Source organism: Phyllobates terribilis, unplaced genomic scaffold (assembly GCF_046119375.1).
Source record: "Phyllobates terribilis strain yellow unplaced genomic scaffold, ASM4611937v1 Scaffold_11__3_contigs__length_659146591, whole genome shotgun sequence".
Lineage (NCBI taxonomy): Eukaryota > Metazoa > Chordata > Amphibia > Anura > Dendrobatidae > Phyllobates > Phyllobates terribilis.
Window position 1 is genome coordinate 23,850,507 of NW_027362771.1, and position 22,055 is coordinate 23,872,561.

Here is a 22,055-nt window from a genome sequence, read left to right on the forward strand (position 1 = left end):
CTTTGCTATTTCAATATAATCAGTGTTTTATCAGCAGGAGATTATCATTAGAAGACAAACTGCCTTATGCCTTCAAGTCCAGCCACACCCCAAATACTATTTAGCAACTTTGTTTTATTATATAATGTAGAAATCTGTGGTGTGGTCAGGGTTATACAGAGCTCAACAACCGAGCTCTGCTACATATGCAACAAAGAAAACTGGAAAATTGTAATTCAATCATAACTGCTGCAACCAGTAAACTAAGTAATACATTGCTGGAATCAGGAAACCTGCTGTTTCCCTTTAATACATTTATATTATTTTATTTTTAATTTAATCATTATATGCAAACATTTTACTATTCTTAAAGGAACAAGATCAGGTGCATAGACTTTTACATTCACTTTATACCGTATATACATTTTAGATACATAATCACATAATTTCATATATTTATTATTTATACCAATTTTTTAATTAAGGTAATATAATGAACACGGTTTACTTTTTCATTCACTTTATTCTAGTTATTTTGGAACTGTTTTCTTTTCTTATTATTATATTGGGATTTATTTATCACAATCACCCTCAGAAGAGTATCACTCTTTTAGCACCATCATTAATTCAGCAATTGTCACTATATAGCATTCTTTTTCCATGTTATCATCAAATAGTTCAACACTTTGTTTACGCACTTTACTCAATTAGATTGCTGGGTTATTTTCATTAACCAGTGTCCCTTAACTTATTTTTATTATGTTACCTGCAATGGGCTAAGTGTGTGCATGCGCAGACTTTGCTCCTTAAAGGGGTTTTACCACAAACAAAAGTTCATTTTAATCAATAGATCTTGGAATAATAATCATTTCCACAATTGGATGTGTTTAAATAAAATGTTCCTGTGCTGAGATAATCTTATACATGTGCCCCTGCTGTGTACTGTATAATGGCTGACCGTGTACAGAACAAGGTCTAATCATACCAATGCTCCTGGGCAGGGGAGGAAGCAAAAGGAGGGATACAGATAGCACAGCAAGGAATCACAGCGGATTCTTTTTGTGAAGAAAAACTTTTTCCTGCCTGTATTTAAGCAATCTTTTACCTCAAAGAATCATTTGCGATCTCATGCTGTCCTGTCTGTATACTCTTTTCCTTCCTCCCCCTGCCCAGGAGCTGTGGTATGATCAGACCATGTTCTGTACACAGTCAGACACAGCCATTACACAGTACACAGCAGAGGCACATTTATAAGATTATCTCAGCACAGGGACATTTTATTTAAAAACATCTAATTGTGGAAGTTATTATTATTCCAAGATCTATTGATTAAAATGAACTTTTGTTCGTGGGAGAACCCCTTTAAGCTCTTGTGGCATCTTGACAAGGTGGTGTTTGAGTGCATGTCATTGTTCGCCCTTTGGACTGCATTGATGGCTCCTCATTTGCATTCCACAGACTTGATGCCAGAATTTCTTTTTCCATGTGGAGGAAGCATTGATTACACTTGCACCACTATTCACGGGATGCGCACAAGTATTGCAAATGATTTAGTGGCCACATGGGATCCCCTGCTTTGGTAACCATTGTCTACAACAATCTTTATAAGATGATATGTTCACCCTTCCCAACATGTTGCTAACAAGTAACTAGACTGGTAATACAGGGGCGGACATACCAACGGAGCAACTGCATTGGGGCCCGGAGGTAAAGGGGGGGCCCTTGCAGGCAGGGGTGCACTGGCCATAGGGGAAGACCACACAGCCACTATGGAGCCACTCAGTCAAGATTTCGGGTGGGAGATGGGCCGATGTCAAGCAGCACCGGGCCCCTCTCACTCCTGCCTGTAATCATTCTGACCCAGAGCAGGGGAGAGATCAAAAGACCGAGAGCAGTATTTAAAAAAAGGGACGTGTCATGCAGAGAGGGACGCTGGCCAATGAACACTTTCTGCACCAGACTGATGAGAGCGCCCATTGCTGCAGGTTCTCCTGCATGGTTCGTCCCAATGGTGAGTGTTCACCTGTAGTCAGGGGCCCGGGCCACACAGCTCAGAGGGGACAATAGTAGAGGAAAAAGGACTGATTGTGCGTCTTCTGATCCCTCTGTTGCTTCCAGCAGTATCTCAAAAAGAGAAGAGATAGGGGAGGAGGGCTCACTGCACGGGAAAGCACAGCAGAAAGGGGCTGATATGAGTCCTGTCTGCTGTGTCCCCATCCTCCACAGTGGTTTCTGCAGCCCTCTCAAGCTGATCTCTGAACTATGTGGTAGACCTCCTACACAGCTCATCTGAACACCTGATATCATAGATTAGTACATGTGTGTATATGTGCGTGTATATATCTGTGTGTGTATATATGTGTATGTGTATATGTATATATCAGTATGTATATATCTGTGTGTGTGTATATACCTGTTTATATATAAATAAATATATATATATACTGTAATGCAGCAGCTTGCTAGCATTACTGTAAATGGTCCAGGATGTGTTTACCGGACCATGTACCTTCCCCTTTAACTGACTGGTCACATGACTGTGACGTCACACAGGTCCTGATGCACACAGTTAAGGTCCTGTCAGTATGGGTGTATGTGCGCACAGGATATATAAACCCTGCTTAATTTGAGACAGGGGTGTTCGGTGTGAGGCTTGAGGCCTGTGCTCCGTGTGCGGGGGACACCGTTTGTGAGAGGCCTAGTGAGGCCGAGTGAAGCCTGGCAGCCTGAAAGGCAAAGACTGGATCCTGTGCGGATGCTAGTGGCCTTGGAAGGCAGCGGCTTTGGAGTGAAGCCTGGTACCTGGAAGGTCGAGCCTGGATCCTGTGTGGATGTCAGTGGCCTTTGAGGGAGAGCCGGCTTGAGTAAGAGTCCTGAAAGGCAGAGCCTGGATCCTGTGTGGATGTCAGTGGCCTTTGAGGGAACGACAGCTAGAGACCCCTACCTGGGAAGCAACAAAGCCACAGTGGTGGCAAGCGTAATGGACTGAGACAGCTAAACCCGGCAAAGGTAATACCCTGTGCTATATGGACATTGTGATATGAACATTGCTACTTTATTACCTTGCCGTAAGCTGTAACCTGGAGCAAGTGGGCCTGTGTGCCACTTGGCTCATGAACATTGTGTTTATGTGTGTCGGCATGCCACGGAGTTGGACCCGGTGAACTGTGGCTTATGATGTAATAAACTGCAACATTGTGAGAAAAACGTAAAGACATTGCACGTGTGCATTGATTGACGCAGCGAAGCGAGTTACCACCAGTATGATGACTAGCGCTGCCTTACAATACATATATAATGTGTGTGTGTATATATACAGTGCTGGCCAAAAGTATTGGCACCCCTGCAATTCTGTCAGATAATACTCAGTTTCTTCCTGAAAATGATTGCAATCACAAATTCCTTGGTATTATTATCTTCATTTAATTTGTCTTCAATGAAAAAAACACAAAAAGAATTGTCCTAAAGCTAAAATGGATATAATTCCACACCAAACCTAAAAAAGGGGGTGGACAAAAGTATTGGCACCCTTTGAAAAATCATGTGATGCTTCTCTAATTCGTGTAATTAACAGCACCTGTAACTTACCTGTGGCACCTAACAGGTGTTGGCAATAACTAAATCACACTTGCAGCCAGTTAACATGGAATAAAGTTGACTCAACCTCTGTCCTGTGTCCTTGTGTGTACCACATTGAGCATGGAGAAAAGAAAGAAGACCAAAGAACTGTCTGAGGACTTGAGAAACCAAATTGTGAGGAAGCATGAGCAATCTCAAGGCTACAAGTCCATCTCCAAAGACCTGAATGTTCCTGTGTCTTCCATGCGCAGTGTCATCAAGAAGTTTAAAGCCCATGGCACTGTGGCTAACCTCCCTAGAAGTGGACGGAAAAGAAAAATTGACGAGAGATTTCAACGCAAGATTGTGCGGATGGTGGATAAAGAACCTCGACTAACATCCAAACAAGTTCAAGCTACCCTGCAGTCCAAGGGTACAACAGTGTCAACCCGTACTATCCGTCGGCACCTGAATGAAAAGGGACTGTATGGTAGGATACCCAGGAAGACCCCACTTCTTACCCCGAGACATAAAAAAGCCAGGCTGGAGTTTGCCAAAACTTACCTGAGAAAGCCTAAAACGTTTTGGAAGAATGTTCTCTGGTCAGATGAGACAAAAGTAGAGCTTTTTGGGAAAAAGCATCAACATAGAGTGTACAGGAAAAAAAAAGAGGCATTCAAAGAAAAGATCACTGTCCCTACAGTCAAACATGGTGGAGGTTCCCTGATGTTTTGGGGTTGCTTTGCTGCCTCTGGCACTGGACTGCTTGACCGTGTGCATGGCATTATGAAGTCTGAAGACTACCAACAAATTTTGCAGCATAATGTAGGGCCCAGTGTGAGAAAGCTGGGTCTCCCTCAGAGGTCATGGGTCTTCCAGCAGGACAATGACCCAAAACACACTTCCAAAAGCACTATAAAATGGTTTGAGAGAAAGCACTGGAGACTTCTAAGGTTGCCAGCAATGAGTCCAGACTTGAATCCCATAGAACACCTGTGGAGAGATCTCAAAATGGCAGTTTGGAGAAGGCACCCTTCAAATATCAGGGACCTGGAGTAGTTTGCCTAATAAGAATGGTCTACAATTCCAGCAGAGCATTGTAAGAAACTCATTGATGGTTACCGGAAGCGGTTGTTCGCAGTTATGATGGCTAAAGGTTGTGCAACCAAGTATTAGGCTGAGGGTGCCAATACTTTTGTCCGGCCCTTTTTTTCAGTTTTGTGTGAAATGATCAATGATTTGATTTTTGCTTCATTCTCTTTTGTCTTTTTTCCTTGCAAGCAAATTAAATGAAGATAATAAGGCCAAAGAATTTGTGATTGCAATCATTTTCAGAAAGAAACTGAGTATTATCTGACAGAATTGCAGGGGTGCCAATACTTTTGGCCAGCACTGTATGTTTGTGTATGTATATGTGTTTAGTATATATTTGTGTATGTATGTACGGTATATGTATATATGTGTGTGTATCTATACAGTATATGTATGTACAGTGTATGGTATATGTGTATGTATATGTGTGTGTATTTACCGTATACAGGTGCTTCTCACAAAATTAGAATATCATCAAAAAGTTAATTTATTTCAGTTCTTCAATACAAAAAGTGAAACTCATATATTATATAGAGTCATTACAGAGTGATCTATTTCATGTGTTTATTTCTGTTAATGTTGATGATTATGGCTTACAGCCAATGAGAACAAAAAAGTCATTATCTCTGTAAATTAGAATACTTTATAACACCAACTTGAAAAATTATTTTAAAATCTGAAATGTTGACCTACAGAAATGTATGTTCAGTAAATGCACTCAATACTTGGTCGGGGCTCCTTTTGCATCAATTACTGCATCAAGGCGGAGTGGCATGGAGGCCATCAGCCTGTGGCACTGCTGAGGTGTTATGGATGCCCAGATTGCTTTGATAGCAGCCTTCAGCTCATCTGCATGATTGGGTCTGGTGTCTCTCATCTTTTTCTTGACAATACCTCATAGATTCTCTATGGGGTTAAGGTCAGGCGAATTTGCTGGCCAATCAAGCACAGTGATTCTGTTGTTTTTAAACCAGGTATTGGTACTTTTGGTAGTGTGGACAGGTGCCAAGTTCTGCTGGAGAAAGAAATTGCCATCTCCAAAAAGCTTGTCGGCAGAGGGAAGCATGAAGTGCTCTAAAATTACGGCTGCACTGACTTTGGTCTTGATAAAACACAGTGGACCTACACCAGCAGATCACATGGCTCTCAAACCATCACTGATTGTGGAAACTTCACACTAGACCTCAAGCTGCTTGGGTTGTGTGCCTCTCCACTCTTCCTCCAAACTCTGGGACCTTGATTTCCAAATGAAATGCAAAATTTACTTTCCTCTGAAAGCAACACCTTGGACCACTGACCAATAGTCCAGGTCTTTTTCTCCTTGGTCCAAGTAAGACGCTTCTGGCGTTGTCTTATATTTTTATCAAGCCAAGTTTCTGGTATAAACTTTGCACCAGACGGTCCTTCAAGGACTGTCCCTTCCTAAATGTGACACTTGGAGATGTGGGAATCATGCCTTCAAGGTCCTGATCCAATACTAAAATATCCCAGTGTTTTCTAAGAATCTTGAAGATTTGTTCATATTTATTGTCAAAAGTACCGATCAATCTGGTGGCACTGCTTTTTGCTTTATTGCCCCACTCAAGCAATGATTCTCTGTTTTGTCTTTCTGCAAATCCACATGTTTGATTTAGAATATGTACAGGCTAACCCCTCTCTCTAAATTTATGTTTGAGGTCCGAGGATTGTCTACGATAATCAGATATGTCCGAGCAATTTCTTATGATACGAAAAAATTGACCCTTGGAATCCCTTTTTCAAAGCTGTCGGGTACTGACTATCCCACCATAAGAGACCATTGTTGGCAGTCGGCTTGCAGTGGGAAATAGTTTTAAGACCTCCTTTTTGATCTTTAAAAATCATCAGATCCAAAAATGACAGTTTTGTGGGGTCCAATTCTGATGTAAATCTCAGTCCCACTTTGTTGATATTCAAGAGCTCCACAAACTCTACAAACTCATTAGTCGACCCGGTACATAATATTAGGATGTCATCTATAAATCTGACCCACAACAAGATTTTATTCTGCCACCACCTGTCTTCCTCTCCAAAGATGTGGGTTTCCTCCCACCAGCCAAGGAAGATGTTAGCATACGAGGGGACACATGGGCTCCCCATCACAGTACCCCTGAGCTGGTGGAAGTACTTCCCATTGAAGAGGAACTAGTTGTAGGTCAGAATGTACTCAAGAAGATTTATCAGGAATGTATTGTGTTTTTCACATTCTATCGCTCTGGACCTGAGATAATACTAAATAGCTGAGTATTATGGGGTATGTTACTATACAATGCTTCAACATCTATTGATGCCAGAATGGTGTCGGCATCGACACTCACCCCTTCCAATTTCTTCAATAGGTCAGTTGTGTCCTTTATATATGATGGATACATTGTAACATAAAGGCGGAGGATACGATCAATATATATCCCGTGATTCTGTGTCAAACAGTCCACACCTGACACTATAGGACGTCCTTTAAGTGGAGAAAGACACTTATTCATCTTCGGTAAGGTATAGAAAGTGGGAGTCATGGGGCACTTTGGGGCTAAAAATTCATACTCATTTTTGGACACAAGACACTCATTAAGTGCCCAATCGAGGATCTCCATCAAAGATTCCTTATACCCCACCAATGGATCACCAGTGAGAACCTCCTAGGTTTCCCCATCCCAAGGATTGCATTACACATTACAAGGTATTGATGATGGTTCATTAGGACCAAATTTCCGCCCTTATCCGAAGCCTTAACTACCACTCTTCCATTGACATCAGGGCAAGTTCCTCCTTAACAGTGAGGTTAGAGTCAACATCTCCAATGTTCAAGATCTTACAGAGATCCCTTTGAACTAGATTCATGAATATATCTATGCTGGAAAAGTCCCCTGGTGGTGACATCTTTTTACTTTTCTCCTTGAGATTTGTAAATGGGCCCCTCTCACTCATATTTTCTCTTTCCAAGTCTACCAGATTGTTTAGATTATCCATATCCTCCTCAGTTAATTCCAAGGTTTTACACTCTTCCCTATTATGCGATTTGAAAAATTTTTTCCACTTCAGTTTACGTCCAAACAAATTGACATCCTTGACCCATTGAAAACAATTACAACAATTAGACGATACAAATTAAAGACCTTTTTTCAATAAATTAATCTCAAAACTGTTTAAATTGTAACTAGATACATTATTATCTGATTCCTATCTAGTGTAACATGTTCCTTAAAGGGTAGTCCCTGTAGGTATTCTGCTCTAAAATAGAGGGGGAGGAGGAGGAGGATGAAAGTCTATTTGAAGGCGAGGGTCACCTGTTGGTATATGATCCTCCCATATATGATTTGTTCCTCTGGAGATTTCTATGTCAAACACCCTCTACCCTGTTTCTCCATCTCTGTCTGCCTGTCCTGCCTCTGCCCCTGATGACAATCACCTCTCTCTGATCTATTAGTGTGTAATGACTCAAGATCAGAGGAGGATATTGTTTCAGATTTTTCATTTCCAAACGTGTATGCCTGATTTTCTTTGAACTCTCTAAGATCCCGGAGAAACTGATTATGTTTTCTTTCCTTTAAAAATAGCTTGGAACTTTTCTACAGAAACCTGGAGTATACTTTCATGTCTGTTATAGTTGAGATATGCCTTTTGTTTGAGGATGTTATCTATTTTAATATTGAGAGTCTTACTGCACTCTTCTGGTTTCTTGTTATCGTCCTCCAACAATATCTGCATAAAACGTAATGAGGAAACAAATCATACACATTGAGGCTCCAGCCAGAGGTTAAGACTGTGGGACATTGTTCCTAATCATCATCTATCTACATCTGAGATAAGTCTCCCATTTATGTCTGGCATTATCTTTACATACATTTTGTATTTGGGTTTATCTGTATTAGGTTGCATCGGATTATGAGGACTAGCGAGGGAGAGAAGCAGTGGCGCCATATTGTCAACTTTAACTAGGGTGCCAACCTCCGCTAGTAGGCAGATCCCAGAATATAGGCTTAGAAAATAGGGCCTGGATAGCATAGTTGTTTCATAGGTTATCTGGTCACTAATTTTAGATATATTGTGGGAGACCTATTTCTCTTGTTTTTATGTATGCACATTGTCACTTTACACACTTGTCACTTTTTATCTCAAGGCACTGAGGATTATCTGGAACATATATGATATAGCTTTTGCCTTTTTCTGATCATCTATTGAAATAAGGGATATATTACTGGGAGGTGTGTAACGCAAACCCTGGGCCATGGGGTACTCGGTACCGGGCCAGTCATTACCTGGGGGAGATGTCACAGTGGTGGTGACCCGGTCCGTGACCCAGGGCGGTCAATAAAAAGCGAGAAATTATTTACAGCGGAATTGATGGTTTTGGTGTAAAGAGTTTGTGACCCCACCTGTGGTATGCGGCCAAAAGGGAGCCGCCGCTGCGGAGCAGGTCCTCTGGGGCTGATGTTAGGGCAGCAGTGTTGGTGTAGCCCTCCACAGGTAGGGCTGAGCTCCAGGGCAGTATCGATGTTGTAGGTGGAATGCTGGGCGTTGTAGTGCAGGAGTGATAATGGCGCAGCGGCAATAACGGACAGAGACAGTGGAGTGCAGTCATCCGAGTTTACTCACAGTTCTTTTTAGGTTCCTCGCGTACACTGTCCAGGTGTCAGACTCCCGCGTCGCACTGCGTTTGCCAGGCAGGGGTTCAGCAGTCCCTAAGGCTATTCAAGAGTACTTGGCCGGACCCCCATTCTTTATGTTCCTTTCCTCAGCCGACTTCCCACGCTGGGACTCTCCCTCCTGCCCTGCGCCTCGCAAACTAAGTCCCAAGATGGTGTCCTCGGATCCTTCAGGGCAAATTAGAGTTCCCTGATCCTAAATGGCTACCTTTCTTGGCCACTCGAATGCGAGTGTGGCGACTGCACCATAAAGGTCAGAAGCCTCCAGTTTTCTAGTCGAGACCTGAAGTAACACGACTAGTCCAGGGACCGGTTCCCTTCTTGCGGCCTGATCCCTCTGACTCTTGACAGATTCGGGCGTACAGGTGCCGCCCTGGGATCCCTTCAGTTACCGGAGCCTTTCTCCTCTGCTCCCCTCCTGGGCCTCTCTTACTAGGCCCCACTTATGGAGCAGAGCTCCTGAAGAGACTCTGCTCCCCTCCTCTCCTCTTTCTGCACTTGCTTACCGCACTGCACTGCCACCCTTAGATGGCTAACTCTTATATAGACCTACTGTATTAGTGCTCCCCTGTTCTAAGTCCTCCACCCACACCCACTACGGGTTCCCCCTCACTCTGGTTCCCCCCACTCCAGCCAGGGACAGGGCTCAGCAGAACACAGCGCATCTTGTCCTTCCAGCCAGCCTGGAGTAGTGTAGTGTTGAATGCGGGTGTTGGGGTCCCGGGCAGTACCCTTTCCTTACCTGAGAGTGAGGCACCACTAGATGTAGTACCTCTGCGGTGACTGAACCCTCAGGGGCGCCACATCTGCAGTTATACTTTGGAATAAGGATTGCTTTACGTACTCCCTATAAAGCACTAAGTGATATATCAGTGCTCTGAACACTGTGTGGATATTTGTATGTTGTTTGTCTGCTTTTACGTATCTAAATAAAATTCTTTACTATTTTTTGAGGCTATATGTTAACACAGTTTTCTCCTCAAAACAGGTCTATTAAACTATATACTTTCTAACCTGGCTTGTTGCTCAGAGCCCAAGGCTCCGGGAGTCTCATGGGCATATTGCCCTCATCATAAGTGGTGTGCCGGGCAGGGAGGGGGGCCCTGACACATTTCTTGCACCGGGCCCCAAGCTGTCAGTGTCCACTCCTTTGGTAATACGTTTTTTCTTTCTACTTATGGTTTATTTGTATGTTTGTTTCTCATTACTGGGCACTATTTGTGCAACAATTTTGCTGAGGATTTTCTGCTGTGAAAATGTCACAACAGATATGACCTATGGGCAAAAGGGGAATGAGTGCGGTATGTAACACATGTCCACATACCTCATCTTCACATATACAATGATCCTTGAAAGTATTTGAAAACTTTGACATTTTCCATATTATATTTCAGGACAATTTTAACCTAGAAATACATAAGATTTTCACACAAGTCCTAAAAGTAGATAAAAATAACCTAATCAAATAAATAAGTCAAACTAATGATCCAATATCATATGTCTTTGAATGACAAAACTATGTGAACATTTCAGATCACCAAATCATGTAATGTAAAATTAGAGTTTTCAATAAATGGGATCAGATGTGAGTTGGTTAACTGTTTTATTTAAAGAACAGAGATCAATCACATAATTGTGGTAGTGTATTGTATGAACAAAGGTGATTTTTGAAGAACTGAAAATAAGGGCTGTTCATGCTTATCAGGCTACAAAGGTTACAAAACCATCTCTAAAGAGTTTGAACTCAATGATTTCAGGGAAAAATGCAAGATTCTACATCTGGGCAAGAAAAACGAAAATGACATCTACAGAATGGGGGGAAAAGAACTAAGCAATAGCACGTGTGAAAAAGACTTGAGTAGTAGATCACAGACTGCACATGAGTCAACAGTGTGATGCAGCAGCAAAAAAGGCAAAAACAGTTCTGTGATGTATTAAGAGAAGCATAGAGTCTAGAGCACATGAAGTAATTATCCTCCTCTACTCCTCCTGGTCAGACCTAATCTGTAATACTGTTTCCACTTCTGGCCACCACATCTTAAAAAAGACAATCAAAACCGGAGCATGTTCAGAGAAGAGCTACCAGGATGGTGAGTGGACTGCAAACTATGTCCTATGAGGAACAGTTAAAGGATCTGGGAATGTTTAGGTTTCAAAAAGAAGGCTAAAGGCCCCGTCACACTAAGCGACGCTACAGCGATCCCGACAACGATACGACCTGTCAGAGATCGTTGCTGCGTCGCTGTGTGGTCACTGGCGAGATGTCAAACAGTCAGATCTTCCCAACGATGCAGCAACGATGCGGTGACCCGTAACGATCTGTATAACGATGCACGCCTATGTGTTTCTGTGTCTGAGTCATCAACAAAGTCGTTGGTAAGGTGTCAAACACACCGATGCATGCTACCCAGCGGGGCTTCAACGATCAAAGAAATGTCCAGACCATTCTGACACGACCAGCGATCTCACAGCAGGTGCCTGGTCGCTGCTAAGTGTCAAACGTAGCGAGATCGCTATTGAGGTCGCTGTTGCGTCACAAAACTTGTGACTCAGCAGCGATCTCGCTAGCGATCTCGCTTAGTGTGACAAGGCCTTAAAGGCCTTACTAAAAACTTCACTAATACCAATCAGAATGAAACACATAGCATAAGGAGTTACCCGAATTGTTATAGCAGTTATGTAGTATATGTAATAAAATGTACTATCTGCAATTTATTGTATGTTGGATGTACCATAAGAAAAATGAAGCAACGGGTGGCAGAGTATTTAAGTGATATTCATAATGTCACAAATCATAACAGACACTTTATTGAACAGCACAATAGAGAGACAATTTCATTTCAGGTCTTTGGAATCGAGAAACTTACCTCTAATCTATGAGGTGGAGACAACAGGAGACGCTTACTTGACCGAGAAGCATTTTGGATGTACCATCTGAATACCTACCATCCAAATGGTTTAAATTTGCGGCGAGAACTATTATTTCATTATAGCGAGTAAATCATTCTAATATGTGTGATTTCCATTGTCATGTGATTTTTCTATGTAAGTTTGTGTGTATGTCTAATTAATTATAATTTATTTTAAAAATATGTACGCAATTCTATGTATCATGTGACTTTCGTCCTTTATGCTGATTGGTGAACAATTGTATATATACCATGTGCATACTATTTGCAAGCCAGTCTTGACAAAGAACGCAAGTCCCGTGTTCGAAACGCGTTGCCCTGGCTATAAAATATGACTGTGGAATCTGATTTTAAAATTTTTTTTCTACAATAAAATAATTTTGGACTATTCATGAAGCTGGAAACCTTCTTTTTTCATGTCTTATGGAATTGCAGTTCCTCACATCCGTGCTTCAAGACGGTCTTGCTCAGGTGAGCTGGTGAAACTCTCTCCTTTCTATTCTTCCGGAATCATGCTAGGTGAACCGCAGTGGAACGCACAGCAGTCACCTGATGAAGCACTTACGGAAGTCAGAGGAGAACCGAACCCCACATAAGCGCAACTTCACTAGCAAGGTTACAGAGGAGATGGAAAATTCTAAAGGCCAATGATTAGGAGTTAGGAGGGGGAAGATTCACATAAAGTATAAAGAGAGATGCCTCAATCTGAGCAGGACAGCAAGGTAACTAGATTAACTGCTAAATTTAATTACTATGAGAACATCTACATAAAGCTATGTGACCATAAGATTAGGGTAAGAATAAATACATGAATCTTTAATTCTAAAAAGAATTATAAAATGTAAGGAAATATGATGAAATTGCAATGAAAAGATATATTGAAGAATATTGGCTATCCAGTTACAGATTTAGCAAATCCCCACGCAGGAAATAACTAGAGGAAGAAAGAACACAACATAAGAAGGTGATATTTAATGAACAAAAATTATATATGTAAATTAGGTGAGTCAATATTATGCTCCAAACCATATCCAATATAGTGCTATAAAGGTGATTGTACCTGATTATAAACTACTCTACTGATTATAAAGTATAAAGCTGACGTCCCTCTAGAAAGGGGGCAGGAGCCAGGTTATACCTTAATTCAATCTTAGACCAAGGAAAATAATGTACACCCTCTAAAATGTTACTTTTAATAGATATGTTTAAAAGTATCCATAACAATATATAAGGGGACAGTTATCCACATAAAAGTATGGGTGAAGGAGTGACAGGATAAATTATAATGAATAGTCAGGCTTACCCTATAGAACCTTAAAGGGGGTAATACCCTGCCTGTCAGCGGAGTTTTCACCCTAGCGGATCGGTGTGGTGTCCCCTCTCCACGGATGCTGTCCCTTGCCTGTCCCTATCCGCCCCTATACATACAGACAAACACAATTAGAAAAAAGAAAAAACATCAAAATAGTGAAAAAACAGACAGCCATGCCATAGTTAACATGCTGAAAGAAAAAACATTTAAAACTCATAACCAGTTATATTGGCAGAGGGAAAGATTAAGTATATAGTATATATTAGTATTGACACTCAATAATTGTCTCATATACCGGGTTCCCAATGTTATAATTAGAGATGAGCGTTGTTCTACTCAAACTGTTCGCCAATCTCAAATTCGAGCTGTTTTGGGCGGTGTTCGAGCCGTTCGGCGAACACGAACGATTTGAGAAAAATTCGGCTGTTCGATGTTATGTTCGATAACTGTTCGTGCACCAAAATCATAACTGGATTTTTTCTCAGTAATGATGAAAATTAATGTTAATACGCAGTTTGAGTGTACAGCGGGGTGGGGGGAGGGGCAGGGGATGGATCTCTGCAGGAATAATGAAGATCTCCATTTTTTTTTCTCTTTCCCGCATTTACAGTGGGGAGGTGCAATCTGTCAGCCTATCAGCAGCGCACACACGGAGCGAAGTGCTTTTTATCACACAAGCAAGGGCATGTGTCATTGGCAGTGTATGTCACATGTCCTTGCCCTATAAGACCAAGCCATTTTCCCCGTCGCCACCATTTTCTCACTGCTGCAGCTGCGTGTTAGACGGCACCGCTGTTGCTGTGTGCGCTATACCTTGTTAATTTCAAGCCAATTTTCGCACAAATCTACAGATAGCTTGGGAGTAGGGAATAGTTGTGATTGCAGTCCTTTTAAGGACTAGGTTACAGCATTTCCTACGACTTTTATCAGGCAGATCTGTGCTCTTAAATAGATAGATTGTGGGAGTAAAGACTAATTGTAATTGCAGTTCTTTTCAGGACTAGGTTACATCAGTTCCTATCAGTTTTTGCCAGGCAGGTCTGTGCCAGTGCTGTGCAAGTTTTTTTCACAGCATTTGGCTGAATCTAGCAAAGATAATCCTTTTTGGCCTATTGCAGAGTGTGTTAGTCAGTGAAGTAGCCTATCTGTGTTGCAAGATATACCACCTGTGTATAGAATACCAATTTTTTTACTGCACCTAGTGAAGTAAAATCTTTTGGGCATAGCATCATTCTATTAGTCCATCTATACTGACCTCCATCAGGTTGCAAACTGAATATAATTTTTTTCTGCATCTAGCTCTGAAAAAATATTTGGGCTTCTAGCTGTGTGTGGGACTTGTTCTATTAGTCCATCTATACTGACCTCCATCACGCTGCAAATTCAAAATAATTTTTTGTCTGCATCTACCTCTGAAAAAATATTTGGCCTTCTAGCAGTGTGTGGGACTTTCTCTATTATTTCATCTATACTGACCTCCATCAGGTTGCAAATTAAAAATAATTTTTATCTGCATCTACCTCTGAAAAAATATTTGGGCTTCTAGCTGTGTGTGGGACTTGTTCTATTAGTCCATCTATACTGACCTCCATCAGATTGCAAACTGAATATAATTTTTTTTTGCATCTAGCTCTGAAAAAATATTTGGCCTTCTAGCAGTGTGTGGGACTTTCTCTATTAGTCCATCTATACTAACCTCCATCAGGTTGCAAATTAAAAATTATTTTTATCTGCATCTAGCTCTGAAAAAATATTTGGCCTTCTAGCTGTGTGTGGGACTTTCTCTATTAGTCCATCTATACTGACCTCCATCAGGTTGCAAATTAAAAATTATTTTTATCTGCATCTAGCTCTGAAAAAATATTTGGCCTTCTAGCAGTGTGTGGGACTTTCTCTATTAGTGCATCTATACTGACCTCCATCAGGTTGCAAACTGAATATATTTCTTTTCTGCATCTACCTCTGAAAAAATATTGGGCTTCTAGCTGTGTGTGGGACTTGTTCTATTAATCCATCTATACAGACCTCCATCAGGTTGCAAACTGAATATATTTTTTTTCTGCATCTACCTCTGAAAAATTATTTGGGCTTCTAGCTGTGTGTGGGACTTGTTCTATTAGTCCATCTATACTGACCTCCATCAGGTTGCAAATTAAAAATAATTTTTTGCCTGCATCTAGCTCTGAAAAAATATTTGGCCTTCTAGCAGTGTGTGGGACTTTCTCTATTAGTCCATCTATACTGACCTCCATCAGGTTGCAAATTAAAAATAATTTTTTGCCTGCATCTAGCTCTGAAAAAATATTTGGCCTTCTAGCAGTGTGTGGGACTTTCTCTATTTGTCCATCTATACTGACCTCCATCAGGTTGCAAATTCAAAATAATTTTTTTCTGCATCTAGCTCTGAAAAAATATTTGGCCTTCTAGCAGTGTGTGGGACTTTCTCTATTTGTCCATCTATACTGACCTCCATCAGGTTGCAAATTAAAAATAATTTTTATCTGCATCTACCTCTGAAAAAATATTTGGGCTTCTAGCTGTGTGTGGGACTTGTTCTATTAGTCCATCTATACTGACCTCCATCAGATTGCAAACTGAATATAATTTTTTTCTGCATCTAGCTCTGAAAAAATATTTGGCCTTCTAGCAGTGTGTGGGACTTTCTCTATTAGTCCATCTATACTGACCTCCATCAGGTTGCAAATTAAAAATTATTTTTATCTGCATCTAGCTCTAAAAAAATATTTGGCCTTCCAGCTGTGTGTGGGACTTTCTCTATTAGTCCATCTATACTGACCTCCATCAGGTTGCAAATTAAAAATTATTTTTATCTGCATCTAGCTCTGAAAAAATATTTGGCCTTCTAGCAGTGTGTGGGACTTTCTCTATTAATCCATCTATACTGACCTCCATCAGGTTGCAAACTGAATATATTTCTTTTCTGCATCTACCTCTGAAAAAATATTTGGGCTTCTAGCTGTGTGTGGGACTTGTTCTATTAATCCATTTATACAGACCTCCATCAGGTTGCAAACTGAATATAATTTTTTTCTGCATCTACCTCTGAAAAATTATTTGGGCTTCTAGCTGTGTGTGGGACTTGTTCTAATAGTCCATCTATACTGACCTCCATCAGGTTGCAAATTAAAAATAATTTTTTGCCTGCATCTAGCTCTGAAAAAATATTTGGCCTTCTAGCAGTGTGTGGGACTTTCTCTCTTAGTCCATCTATACTGACCTCCATCAGGTTGCAAATTCAAAATAATTTTTTGTCTGCATCTAGCTCTGAAAAAATATTTGGCCTTCTAGCAGTGTGTGGGACTTTCTCTATTAGTCCATCTATACTGACCTCCATCAGGCTGCAAATTAAAAATAATTTTTATCTGCATCTACCTCTGAAAAAATACTTGGCCTTCTAGCTGTGTGTGGGACTTGATCTATTATCCATCTATACTGACCTCCATCAGGTTGCAAATTGAATATAATTTTTTTCTGCATCTAACCCAGCCAATAGTTTTGGCCTAATACCACAGTTTGGCCACTCAGCTCTGCTCGGTTCCCATCCATTGTTTTTTTGTGCAAACAACTCCAGAGTTGTGAATTAGTTAACCACCAAAATGAGTGGAAAAAGGCCTGCTGCTGGTGGAAAGGGGAATAGGCGTGTTGGGAAGGGGAAAAAAGGTTGTGTCCATGGGGTAGGTGTTAAAGCAACAGTAACATCTGCAGAAGAAAGACCATCTTCCAGCCAAACTAAAATGTCTACTTCTTTTAGCGGACAATGTGATAAGATCCCTTTCTTACGGCCACGCCAATCGCTACAAATTCCAGATGAGGCACAAAAACAGCAGGTGCTTCAACGGATATCAAGTGCTCCTTTAAGTGGGCTCTCCTCCACATCAACTTCAACATCACAAATACTCCAGTCCTCAAAGGTGTCACCCCAATCGCACTTGCTTCCTCACAGCTCCTAAATCTCCAGCTGCCCGTCTGAGTATGAGGTAGAACAGATGGTTGAGTCTGCAGAGCTGTTTACTCATACTATAGCCTGGGAATCAGAGGTCGACTCCAGCGCTTCTGTGAATCCAGACGAGGAAATGATCTGCACTGATGCCCAGAATCTTTATGAGTCGGATCCAGGACCAGACGCAGAAGGTTCTGACCATAATGTAGACCCTCATTCCCAAACTGTAACTCCTGTTGGTGGAGACAATGAGGAAGACGATGATGAGACTCAAATACCTGATTGGAGCGACAACTTTAGTTTTTTGTCAGGGCAGGAACAGGTTGGCTCTGAGGACGACGGGTGTGATAATGCACAGGGTGATGATGATGAGGTTGGAGATCCCACTTACTGTCAACCCACAGTCAGCCAAGAGATGAGGTCAGCAGACGAGGTGGAGGAAGATGCTAATGACGACGAGGTCAGGTTGCGCCTTCCTGGACAGAGACGTAGTACTGGAAGCACGTCAACAACTGCATCCTCAAACACAACTCTGCCTCTCACCACAAGTCGTGGTGGCTCTTCAGGTCGCATGGGTGCTAAGCCTTGCATAGCCTGGGCATTTTTTCAGATCGATAAAGATGACCCAACTCGTGTTATCTGTAACATTTGTCAGCAAAAGCTAAGTAGAGGCCAAAAAATACATAGTTTGAGTACTTCATGCATGAACCGGCACATGGACATGAAGCATAAGTTGCAGTGGGAAGCTCAGTGTGCTACAATGTGGCCTAGCCGGCCGGGCCAAGCACCGTCTGCCATATCTGGTGCATCCGCGGCCTCTTCATCCTCTGTGACTGGGGGGACAGCACTCACACCTGTTTTGGGGCGCAGACCTGCCACCTCTTTACCCGCAACAGCCAGCGTGATTGGCAGGTCATCATTTTCTTTGGAGGTGGTAAAACCAGCTGGTGTTGAGCGCTGTCCGACATCGATAGCACCACCTTTGGATCAAGGCAACCTAACATGTCCGCCTGCATCTTCCTCACAGACCGGCAGTTTGCCGGGGACACCCTTATCAAACCCGTCTAAGCACAATAGCCAGCCCTCGGTCCCTCAGATGTGGACAAGTAAAAGACCATTTCCTCCTAGCCATGAGAAAGCTAAGAGGTTGAATTTCACCATCTGCAAGCTCTTGACTGCAGAAATGCTGCCTTTCCGCCTGGTGGACACAGAGGATTTTCGAGACCTTATGTCCGTCGCAGTGCCCCAGTACCAGATGCCCAGTCGGCACTACTTTTCAAAGAAAGGTGTGCCTGCGCTCCACCAGCATGTCGCAAACAACATCACCGCTTCTTTGAGAAACTCTGTGTGTGACAGGGTGCATTTCACCACAGACACTTGGACGAGTAGGCATGGACAGGGGCGTTACATGTCGCTGACTGGGCACTGGGTAACTATGGTGACAGCAGGACAAGGGGATGATCCTGCACACCTCCTTACTATGCTGGCAGTAGGGCTCAACGTCATCAGGCGGTTTTTACTTTGAAATGTCTGGGAAATGTGAGTCACACAGCTGAGGAGTTGTGGTCAGCTCTGGAGAACCAATTTCATGAATGGTTGTCTCCACTGGACCTGAAACCAGGGAAGGCCGTGTGCGACAATGCTGCAAACCTGGGTGCGGCCCTTCGCCGGGGCAATGTCACACACGTGCCTTGTATGGCTCACGTGTTGAACCTGGTTGTCCAGCAATTTTTAGCCCACTATCCCAGACTAGATGGCCTTCTGCAGAGGGCACGGTCGCTGTGTGCTCACTTCCGCCGTTCGCATCTCGCAGCTCAGTGACTTACATCTCTACAGAAGTCGTTGGGCCTGCCACTTCACCGGCTAAAATGCGATGTGCCTACCCGGTGGAATTCAACTCTGCACATGTTGCAGCGACTGTGGCAGCACCGACAAGCCCTGGTGCAATACGTTCTGATGTATAACCTGGGCCAACGAGATCCAGAGGTGGGGCAAATCACGCTGGAGGAGTGGTCTCAGATCAGGGACCTATGCACCCTTCTGCACAGTTTTGAAAAGGCGACGAAGATGTTTAGTGCTGACGATGCCATTATCAGCATGACTATTCCGGTGATTTACATGCTGGAGCACATGTTAAACAGAATTCGGAGTCAGGTGGTGGCACAAGAGGAGGTGGAGGAAGTAGAGGAGGAGGAGTTGTATGCGGAAGGGCTAACATCTGCAAGGTCCAGACGGTCGGCAGCACCAAGGCAGCAGGCATGTGAGGGTGGGGGCGATGGTTTTACCAGGGCACATGGTAACAGCCAAACTAGTGAGGAAGGTGCAGGAGCCCAGGAAGAAGTGGAGGATGAACTGATGGAAGACTCATCAGATGAGGGAGACCTTGATCACATTTCTGTTGTGCGAGGTTGGGGGGAGAGGACAGAGGAAGGAAGCATGATTGTTACCTCGCCACCAACACAACAGGGACTTGGTGCTCCTGGATGCGCAACACACATGAGTGCCTTCTTGCTGCACTACCTGCAACATGACCCTCGAATTGTGAGAATTAGAAATAATCCTGACTACTGGGTTGCCACACTATTAGATGTCCGGTACAAAAGTAAATTTGCAGAAATTATTCCTGCCATAGAAAGGGATGCACGCATGCAGGAGTATCAGCAGAGACTGTTGCAGAATCTTACATGTGCTTTTCCACAAAACACCAGTGGTTCACGTAGTGAATCTCACTGTTCCAACTTGCCAACCATGTTCAGCACTCAAACCGTAACAGAACCACAGTATCTGCGTGTAACATCAATTTTGCGGAATCATTTCACCACTTTTTTAGCCCATCCTTTGCAAGGCCACAGGAGACAAGAAGTCTGACACATAGTCAACGCCTAGAGACGATGGTACAGGAGTATCTCCAAGTAAACATTAAAGCCATGACTGTGTCACTGGACCCTTGCTCTTTTTGGGCTTCCAATCTGGATAAATGGCCGGAGCTAGCCACTTACGCCTTGGAGATCTTGTCATGCCCCGCAGCCAGCGTTCTGTCTGAACATGTGTTCAGCGCTGCTGGTGGTGTGCTGACAGATAAGCGCACGCGGCTCTCCACTGATAATGTAGACAGACTCACGTTCATAAAGATGAACAAATCATGGATCCGAAACGACTTTTCTACCCCTGTGTCATCCTGGGGAGAGTAAAAGCTTGATGATTGGTTAAAATCACCTCACCAACCGTTTTAAGCTTTCAAATTACTAATCATGTTTATCTGTAACTTGGCTAGAAAATAATTTGGGCTTTGTAGCAGTGTGCAGCACTGATTCTATTAGGCCATCTATAATAAGCTCCACCAGATTTGAAATTACTAATCATGTTTATCTGTATCTTGGCTGGAAAATAATTTGGGCTTTGTAGCAGTGTGCAGCACTGATCCTATTAGGCCATCTATACTAAGCTCCACCAGATTTAAAATCAATAATAATTTTTAGCTGCATCTAGCCCGGAAAATAATTTTGGGGCTCCGAGATGTGCAAGACACATAAGTGCCTTCTTGCTGCACTACCTGCAACATGACCCTCATATTGTCAGAATTCGAAGTAATCATGACTACTGGGTTGCCACACTCTTAGATCCCCCAAACTTTTTGATCAACCTTTTCATTTTAATAAAGACCAAAAAAATGGTCATTTTTGAAATTATAAGCATTAGCAGGTTATTACAAACTGAAATCAAACAGTTTTCAACTCAAAACTTTATTCTAGGTGATGTTACATTTTCACATAGGACCACTTGTTCGAAAGGAGCTTCTGAACTCTCTCGTCCATTGAATTTGTCAGGTTTGGATGGTTTCTGCTTCAATTGTTTTGCATGAGGACAGAATACCCTCCCAGAGCTGTTGTGTAGCACCCTGAGGATTCGGCTGCTACAGGGGTATTACACCTCAAGCCAGAGGTGTGGTATTCCACTCCCGGGTAAGGATGGAGTGTGGAACTGAGCTCAGTAGGCTGCATACACTACATACATCCCATTTCCGGGGGACAGATCGACGGTACTCCCACCAGTTTATGTGCAGGTACGATAGTGTCTGTCCCTGGCTGGAGTGGGAGGGGGGTGGAACATCCCAGTAGTGTAGGGGCAGATAGGGGGAGCAGTCTGGGTAATGCTAGGAGCTCATTGGGTGCTGGTCACCTGAGCTCACACATAGAGGGAGTATATAAGGTGGGAACCATCTTAGATCAGGGTAAGACAGGCAGACAGTTACTAGTCAGTCTGTTGTAGAGGGTCAAGCAGTCCTGAAAGAAGAGAGAGAGGAGAAGGAAAGGACCCAGAGGGGAAGAAGAGGGAACCCCAAGAGCCCAAATACAAGCAACAGGGTGAAGGGTTGGCACAAGGGTACCGGTTCCCAAGCTGGTGGAGGGCACTAATCCTCAGCCAGAGACCGGAGGTTGTGGGCAGGATCTGACACGACCCCCCACTAAATCCACCCGAAAGGCAGACCAAGTATAGGGTCAGGGAACCCAGAAGAGGTGTACCCACCAAGAGACCCGAGGGAGCCGGACATAGGTGGATCCCTGGTGGGGAAGGCCAGAGAA

General features: G+C 42.9%; 1 long non-coding RNA gene across 1 annotated transcript in view; it reads right to left on the reverse strand.

Annotated features, from left to right (window-relative positions):
- The window catches only part of LOC141164968 (uncharacterized), a 74,954-nt gene that overhangs the window by 1,000 nt on the left and 51,899 nt on the right, over positions 1 to 22,055 (reverse strand). Inside the window, exon 3 of the long non-coding RNA XR_012251005.1 lies at positions 13,503 to 13,617. This is a non-coding gene — a long non-coding RNA (uncharacterized lncRNA). The remainder of the gene's footprint in view (positions 1 to 13,502; positions 13,618 to 22,055) is intronic.